The sequence below is a fragment of the Cherax quadricarinatus genome, unplaced genomic scaffold (genome assembly GCF_038502225.1).
Source record: "Cherax quadricarinatus isolate ZL_2023a unplaced genomic scaffold, ASM3850222v1 Contig2690, whole genome shotgun sequence".
NCBI lineage: Eukaryota > Metazoa > Arthropoda > Malacostraca > Decapoda > Parastacidae > Cherax > Cherax quadricarinatus.
In genome coordinates this window covers 15,001-24,507 of record NW_027197716.1, presented here as the reverse complement: position 1 = coordinate 24,507, position 9,507 = coordinate 15,001, and the positions used below count along the sequence as shown (strand labels likewise).

General features: G+C 39.4%; 1 non-coding gene across 1 annotated transcript in view; it reads left to right on the top strand.

The window, feature by feature from the left end:
• Positions 1 to 262: 262 nt before the first annotated feature.
• Positions 263 to 9,507, top strand: part of LOC128698198 (BAG domain-containing protein starvin) — a 23,163-nt gene continuing 13,918 nt past the window's right edge. The window contains exon 1 of the transcript XR_011391487.1: positions 263 to 787. This is a non-coding gene — a transcript (BAG domain-containing protein starvin). The remainder of the gene's footprint in view (positions 788 to 9,507) is intronic.

The following is a 9,507-nucleotide window of genomic DNA, read 5'->3' as shown; positions in this document are numbered from 1 at the left end:
TACCCTGTGGCAGAGCCTGAAGCCCCAGTCCACAAATATGTAAACTGAATTGTTATTCGGTGTTTAGTTGCTTGTGACAGCTTGAGGAACACAAGTCTTTTTAACACAATTTCTAATTTAACATAGCTCACCCGTTTGTGTTTATTGTGGCCAAGTGGCTCAAGGTGGAAAAATTAGTTTCACCATAAAGTTGAGAATTCCAGAGTGGTGGCGCAAATGTGTCTAAATTGAGGACATGATGCAGCCGCGGGTTGGTACACCACAAGCCAACATCAATTTGATCTGCAATTCTCGTTAGAGCCTTCTGTTTGCCTTGGAATTGGTGATACATTCGTCATTTATAAGGGAGAAAGTTTGAGTTAGTGCGCGTGTATGGTGATGGTGAATTGAGGTTATAAATAAGGACATTCTGGTGAGTTCTGGAGGAGAGGTGCGTGAGCCAGAGGAGGAAGTAGGGCGGGGGGTGAAGCATTCTCCCCCTCAGTCGTGATCTGCTGCTGCTCGTGCCAACCCAATCCCCTCACACACACTGAGGGGAAAAACATACACATACACTCCCTTTCTCTCGAGCAATTGTCTATTACTACCATTAGTGCCACTACCATTACCTGCCAGTGCCTTCATCTGTGCAAGGCAGCTAGTAAGACTCCCTCAGTGCGGCACCCAACGAATGGGAATTGAGACTTGCCTCCGATCGTTTATTCCTGTGCTATACCAGATGTTCCTTAGAAAATAAATGGAACCAGAGTAGTGACGCTATTTGACCTGTGACTTTATGGCTTAAATAGTAAGATTTTTTTTGTTTGCGGTGTGAAAATTGTCTTCTCAGTTTGTGCACCTTGTAATGTGGTACAGCGTATCTGGTGGAGAAGTTAACTTTCCTGATTTTTATAACTAATGACTAATTAAATTATTCAAAACTTGCTATGACGAAATGTTTGGTGACGTGTTAACTAATTTATGCCCAATTAAATATAAATTAAATTAAATTACAAAGTTTTATCCCCGTTATCCTGAGCCTTTGGAAATTGATGCAGACACAAAATAACCAGAAATGTCAGCACTTGAACAGGAAAAGTAAATTAGAAGCGCACAATTACAGAAAGCTTTGTAAATATTGCAACTTGAAATACTAATTGAATATACTAAATCTGAGCAGTGTACTTCATCCTGTTGTGTATTTAGCGTAAGAATAAAAATTTAGTGTAGAGGGGTTGAAGAAACTAAAGCCTAGGTGTAGCTTGATGCTGGATTAGTGTTTTGACCAGAGATTTGGGGGCAACCCTCCCTTTCCTTGGATTAAACCTGATTACCCTGTATTTCACAGGATCTGTAAGCCCTTAATGATTTAGCGCTTCCCCATAATCCGGTGTCCACAAAGTATTAAGTTTAAATGGTTACCTGATTTTTTTTAACATTAATAACTTAACGAACGCCTTATCAGATCGGCTTCAGATTTTCAATGCTGGTTTACCGTACCAGAGGGAAGGATTCAGGCAATCAGTGGCACATGCAGGTGCCATATGAGCAAAGTTTCGTAACCCATTCAGAGTTTCGTGGAATGGGTCATAACTTTTAAAAGCCTCTTCTGTTTGGCTTTCAAACACTAAAAAAAATAAGTGTCGTAATTTGACGGATAAAATGTGTAGGTACACATTTGCCTTTTTTTTATATAAAATAGAATTCCCCCCCCCCCACTTACGCTAAATATATTTTAATATTCCTGTTTTGAAGAGTTTCAGTCATTAATGGGGTATGCATCTTAATACAACATAGTACCAAGTAAATTTAGATGCAAATTTTATAATTTACTATCATAGTTAAACATTAAAACTTGGTCATTAGATTCAAAGCAAAAGTGGGAGATGCCTCTGTTGATAAGGTTTAGTAAAAGTAAGTTTAATATTCGTTTTGAGCTGTCTAAGTTTTAATTTGCCAATTTTATTTAACGTTCTTTTCTATGCAATAACAGGAGAATGCTTCCTCTGATCGGCCTCAAACTGTCATACTGAAAAAAGTTCTAATTTTGGGCTGTGCAAGTGCTAATTTGCCAATGTTGTCGTAAAAATTTTGCTTGAAATGGAATAATAATTTAGAATTCTTGAGAATCTGATGTAGAATCAACCTGTTAGAGGCAAACTTGAGAAGTGTTGAAAACTCGCTGTTTATGACATAAGATTCTCAGTTTAGTTCTTCCTTTAAAATTAAAAAAAAAAAAATATGGCACAAGTTTTTGGGACATTGAATTACACTTTTCGAGAATATCTTCAAGTGATGGGCTTAAAATTTTCAAAGCTTGTGTACTGTAACTAAAAGATTCATGCAGTTTGCATGTGTGGGCACTCTACTGTCATTGTTAAATTACTCATTCCGGGATTTGGTTTCTGCTATAATTTTAGGAAACTACTTCTGATCAGTTTCATACTTTAAACATTTGCATATCCTACTTAGAGACTTGGGATAATTTTACTGGTTGGTGCTAATTTGCAAGTTTAATTTTTAAAATGGTGTGGTATTTTTTCTCGTGATCTTCGTTCTTAATTATTTGAATGGCTTAAATCATTAAACGCCGATGCATTGTATAACATTGTTTGTGTTGGTACAAATTTGCCAATACAGAAACAGTTAGAAAAAAACTAGCATTATTGGATTTTGTGATAACCGGAGAATGCCTCGTCTGGCGTCGTCCTGAACGGATAATTTTCCTTGCTACTGGGCTTTAATAAGTCTGTTTCCCCATTTTATGAGGTAAACTGTGTTATTGATTTCCATCCAGTAGCTAAGGAATGCCTCTTCACATCGGCTTCAAACGAATAATGGTGATGCATTTGATGAACTATTATACTCTGTAAGTTCAGGCTGTGTAGGTCCACATTTGCTAATATTGCTACTAAAATCTAAATTTTGGATTCTGTGCGGTAACTGAAGAATGCCTTATCTATCTGGTCAGCTTCAAACTTTCAACATTAGCACGTCTTGCTAAGCGGAAGACTGAAATATTAAGTGAGCTTTGTAAAAACAAATTTTAAGGATGTTTGTGTACCTCTTAACACATTTTCCCCCATCATGTTAGTAAAGAAATGGAAGATGCAATAATGAATGAATTCTGGAACTACTGGAGTGAGTTTTAAGAATATAGAATGATTGGAATGTATGGGAGTGAATTTTATTTAGATATGTAGAGATGTGGAGGGTAATCTGAGGTGAATGTTCGTGTAGTTGGGGTGAGAGTAATGGTTGAGAGGGGTACGGGAAGAAAGTGAGATTGAAGTGGTGTAGGTGTAGCAGGGAAGTAGCTGGCTTTGCGGCTATGATTAACCATCAGACACTGCTAGGTGAGCAGCAAACCTATAATCTAGAGCTCAACGTCCTCAAATATAGCTGGTAAGTAGTTGGCTAAAAATGAGCAGATCTCAAGCTACTCAGAGTACAGCAGCCCCTACCCAGAAGCTTGGGTTAGACTCCCTTAAACAGTTAAGTTGCAGGTTCAGCAACATTAACTTCAGTAGCTGAAAGAGTTGTGTAAGAGGTCAAACAGCAGAAGCGCAACGCTTAACTTACAAGCAGTAAGCCTGAATCTAGAGCTCATTCCCTGAGTAGCAGGTTAAATAGCTGGAACACCATAAACAGCTAAATAGCAGGCTCGGAAACTGGCCCTCTGTACACAGCTAGTAGTGAGCTCGACAGCCTTTACTATATAAAAGATATTTCAAACACAGGTACAGGAGAGTGGTAAGAGAGGAGCTGCTGCTGCTGAACACCTTCAGACGGCTAAGCGAATAACATATTTTTTGATATAGGCATGGAGTTAAATTCGTTGTCAAACTGGAACGGCCTGAAGAAATGACAAGATGACTAATTTGCGTAAGAGCTTGGAACGTAAAATTTTTACGCCCCGTAATTTTTTTCCTTTTTTACAGGTGTCTTGTGCGTCCGCAGGGGCGGGGTTTTGGCATGGATGTATTATTATGGGGAGGCGTTAATACGCTAAGGAACATACAGTGCCTGGATAATGGGAAGCACTTAGAATGTATGAAATGGCATTGTATACCAACAGTATAAATTGTTTGTCCTTGGACATCGTGTCATCCTATAGTCAACTTTGTCACTGGCAGCACACATTGCTCGATACCAGTGCTAGATTATATCTTAATATTCTGTATAGGATTGAGGAGAGTGTTTAATTTCAATTGCCCTGAGGCACGATGACGTTCTGTTAATTTAGATTTGTTTTTTCTCTCTCGTATGAATAACAGAAGTATACTGTGACGAAAGTTTTGGCCAAGGTTGTTCCCTGCTTCATACGTGTGTGTGTGTGTATATTATATATAATATATATATATATATATATTATATATATATAGATATATATAATATATATATTATTGGTATAACTAAAATCGAATATTGTTAGTATTTATTAAAGTTTAGATAATATCTCTTAGTAAATCATAAATTTTTATTATTTGTAATGCATGCTTCTTGCAGTCTACATGGTGAACTTTAACCCTTAAACTGTCCAAGCAGATCTGTTCACGTGCGTAGTGCTCCCAAAGTAGATCTACGATTCTTTAGATATTTTCAAATAGTATAGCAAAAAAAAGTAGATCAAAGTTTTTTTTTACAAGTTTTCCAATGTAAAAAAAAAAAATTACTCTTTTTACATGCTTTCAAATGTTGAAAAAACGTAGATCTACGTTTGGACAGTTTAAGGGTTAAACATTGTTTTTCTATGCTAACACCATCTTGGTCTTGTAACCCCGTCCACGCCTCTACCATAGCCGTCGAAGAGAGCACGCGCGCGTGATAGCGACAGCGACAGTACCTTGCCCACTTATCCTTTTTGTCTGCCTCGCCTGTCAGGTCTGGTCTTTTTGAACCTGACCTGTCATGAACTGCTAGAAGTGAAACGTATAATCTGATGCCACAACTCTTGCTGCTAATTTTAATTTTTGAAGCTCTGTATAACCCTTGAGAGTTTAGCGCTTAGCTTTGACTAGCATTATTTTTAAAGGGGTGGACCGGTAAGCCAGTGGAAGGCCTTGGTCGGTTGATCAAAAGCTCCAGTGGCAGGTCATTTTACGTGCAAGTCCGTATCAGTAAACACCCGTCTTGTTTCTTAAAGAACCTAACAAAACCTAGCTGCTGGGTGTAACCCCGGCTCTTTTTCTCTGTAGTTCTTCCTCTTTCCCACTACTCTTCATTTAACTCCACTTACCACTGACCTCTCGTGGGCCCTCACCTGTGAGCAAGTCTAGGCTACGCACTTGCAAAAGATTCAGTGTTACAGCATTTTTAAATACTTATCGTGGGTATTCTGATAGTATTATGTCTACCAGTAATGAAGCAACAAATACTTAAAGTAAATTAAGATTAAAATCCTGAGGACTCTTTCCAAATAGTGATAGAGCTTTACCTGACCGAGCAAGACAGCTCGGCCAGGTAAAGCTGCCAATGTAGGAAAGTCCTCTCAAGGAATTTCTTTGCCTCTTGGCTTAGGCCGAACCTGCATGCCTCCCTTAGCCTCAGTAGCTGTATGGCCTCTACGGATTTATGGCTCCCAGAAAGAATGTAATAGTAATACGGAATTATTATTATTCCTTAAGGTAGATTTCTTCATGCTGGTGAGATTCTCTTGTTCCAAGGAACTGATGTCTTTTTTTCTTAGACTGAACTTGATTACTGTGTTTTTGACCCCTAGAACTTTATTACCCTGCATCATTCCTTTTCCTAGCATTGAAGTAGAGGGGGCTAGGCTTATGGAATGCGGGAATACAGCAGTGACCGCTAGTTATATTTGATTGTTGAGCTTCCGAAAAACCTTCAGCTTAAGTTTACCTGTTCTATGTACCCTCCTTCCCTCCCTCCCTACCACGCTCCGCCTGCGACGATTATAGGTATTAATTAGCCTAGTTAATAACCGTCAAGTAGCCTTGAATTCCTAATATAGTTAGGACTGACTCATTGCTAGACTAGTTCTTGTGTAGATTCATCGAGATAGTTCTGGCCATGTATACATTGAAAATTTTCGGTGTGTATACATTCAGACATATAGTTCTTGGCGTATATACTTTGCATTTTATTATGTGGTTTCCTAACATAACCCGACCTCTGGCTTCATTGTACTGATAAATGTTCCGGGAATTCCATTCTCGCTTAATACATAATAATGAAGAGAAATATTCAACGCAAAGCTAATTATAAAATTTTCTGATTCTGCTTCACAACGACTAAATTTAATTAAATAATTATTTTGATTACGTAGTAATTGTAATCGCATTAACTTTTATACCAAGCCAAATTTGCTAAAAACTAAAGGACGTAAAATTTTTTATTAACTGGAACACTGGTCTCCCTTAGGTTAAATGTGATAATTGCTTCCCGTTCTTCAGGCGTTGTACTGCCCCCTGACGGGTTTAAGAACATAAGAAAGAAGGAATACTGCAGCAGGCTTACTGGCCCATTCTCCCACCGGCTTAAGCCAATGCCTTGATCTAGGCAGGTCAGTCACATTCACTTAAGGGAGGAGCACGGCATCCGACCTAGTAGCACAAGCTAGTCAGGTCCGGCTCACACCCACTCGTGTATTATCCAACCTATTTTTAAAACTACACAACGTCTTCGCTTCTATGACGGTACTCGGGAGTTTCACTCATTCATATACGTTAGTATATACATGTAACAATAATGGTGGTTCCTGACGTGCCGTTTCTATAGTTGCCTATTAATTATAAGAATATAAAAATGGAGGGACACATCATTGTTATATATTTACTATTATGATTATGAAAATGGGAATGCATACGTCAAGTTTTGTTATAAATCGGGTGGTAGTGAATGGGCCAGAATTTCTCCAGTTGAATGGTGTTCCAAGACTATGCTTGGTGAAGCTTAACCAAGACGGATCAAGTACGTTGCCAGTGATCTCCCAGTTACTATTATGGAATTGTTTTCTTTGCGACAATTAGGGTGGGGTAGATTGCTTTTTGTGTGCGTGTGCGTTATGACATTATCGAGGTCATGGTCATGTTAAGGGAGGAAGTTCCCTGCAGGATGGCTCTTGGACAGAATCCCCTCCTTCCTCCCCCCCCCTTCATGAGCGCTCTATAACATGACCTTGGGTTTCTAGAATGGCATCTACATATTGAGGTCAGGTCCTTCCCGCGAGCAGGTGCTGGGTTGGGCACGGTGCCACCCCTTCCCCTAATACTACTATACCCATTCCCGACGCCGCCAACATTACCTTCCCCCACCCCAACCATACACTACTAACGTCACCAATCTTAACCACCAATTATCCCCTTCACAACCACACCCACACCACCATCACCCTCTTACACGCATCTCCTTCCCCCTTCCTCCATCGCCGCCGCCGCCACCACCACCACCACCACCACCACCACCACCACCACCACCACCACCACCACCACCACCACCACCACCACCTGGGCGGCCTGCCAGGTAGCCGCCCGCCTAATGCTTCTAGAACAACCCACACCCTCGCTAGAAAATATTCGACATATACTATATACACTCTGAGGTGTGTAAGTACACTTAGTACACATTTCACGCCTGAATGTGCATTTTTTTCCATATCAGTAGCGCTAAATGGCCCTTTCTGGTTTAGAGCCTTAAATAGATTATAATAAAACACATCAGTAGATATATTGAGTGGGCAGATACCTTTCCCCTCACCATTCACATACTTCAGCAGGTCTCAAGTTTTAGTACAAATCTACATAGTAATTTTTCCCAGGATGTAACCCACAACACTCGGTTATCACCCAGGTGATAAATATTTTTTTTTGCTGGGTAAGCAGATTTACCTATACTCTCCTTGCTCTGTGGGATCGAAGCAGAGGCCTATGTAAAATTTTCAATGAATAATGATCTAAAATTGATCTTATGTTGGGGATTATAGTGTACTTGTTGGTTATAAGTATTAAATACCTTAATGATCCTAACATTCAACGAGCCATATGAATAACATTAGTAGAGGTTAATTTTACTTAGTTTTCCCTTACGATATGATAAATTTGACCACAGATTATCGAAACTGTAGGTTGAGAGGGAGTCGTATCTTGCAAAGACTGTGCGCCTTTATGCTGGAATACAAGTTTAAATAACTTTGTGTGTAATGCTAATTTATTATGTGTAATTGTTAGTCTTGTGCCACATCGATAGTTTCCGCACTAAGATACGGTTATTCAGTGAAATACATTCACTAGTTGTCTCTCCAGACGTGCAAACATCAGTTCAGATGAACTTTGTTATTACGCTTTTTGGCTACGTAACGTAAATAAGTCGTGACTCCTAGTCTAAGGCCATTTATATTATTTAAAATAGAAAAAGAAACCACTCAACCACCAGCTTGTGCCTTCATACAAATTATTAACCATAAATTTAAATGGTCAGTGTGTTATGAGGAAGGACACAAAAACTCGCCAATACAAAAGTGTGTGTATATATATATATATATATATATATATATATATATATATATATATAATCTACACTACAACCAACATCACCACACTCCAGTTCACCTTAACCCAGTACATTAACTCAGTAGGACACTCCTACTAGTGGGTAAAAAAACAAATATTTATAAACAAAGAGGCTCCATGACATTCCTCCTTCTGCAGGCTGCTCAACCTGCAGGCTGGACAAGTACTCTCCCAAAACTTAAACAGGCCTCTGCACACTAAGGCCCTACAGGTAAACATTAGAGCACTTAAACCAAACTCATCTATGGTATAAACTTGCCCCTCCCCCCCCCCCCAAAAAAAAAAAAAATACAAAAACAAACCGTGACAGTACAGCTAACCGGTTTTCTCGGAATTCCTTAATCAATGGTACAAGAAATATGCTGCACCTATAAAACAAAAATCCCGGCCAAACCTACTAGGCTCACTAGTCGTAGTCCCATCCTACCTTGGCCACATTACACGTTGTTTGTACCCACTGTTACCTGACATTAAAGTTGGCATGTTGACAATTATGCAATCTTTGAAAGGAACCCTGAAGTTATCTGAACATGTCTAGTGTGCTATTGAGTTAGCCAACATAAGAGAAGCATTTGAGATGCTACACTAGACGGTTGTCTATACCTCTAAACTCTAAAGGCAGGAACAGATAAAGTACATTGCAGTATGGAAAAATCATAAATTAAATGTGGTTCGGTCGCTGCGCCATATTTGAGGAAGGTATCTCTGCATCCTATAAGCCTAGCTCCCTCTGCCTCAATGCGCGTAAAAGAAAGAGTAAGTAGCTTGATCGCTAGCCGAGTTCGTATCTCTGGTACGGCTGGAAAACATTAGGGACGTGTTTCCATAAGACGCCTGCTGTCCCTGTCCCTCTATCAGTATAAAATGGGTACCTGTGTGTTAGTCGAATGGTGTGGGTCGCATCCTGGGACAAAACTGACCTAATTTGCCCGAAATGCTCAGCACAACAAGCGGCTTTCATGTACGTGTAGTAAATAAAGATATTATTATGTATTGTAAA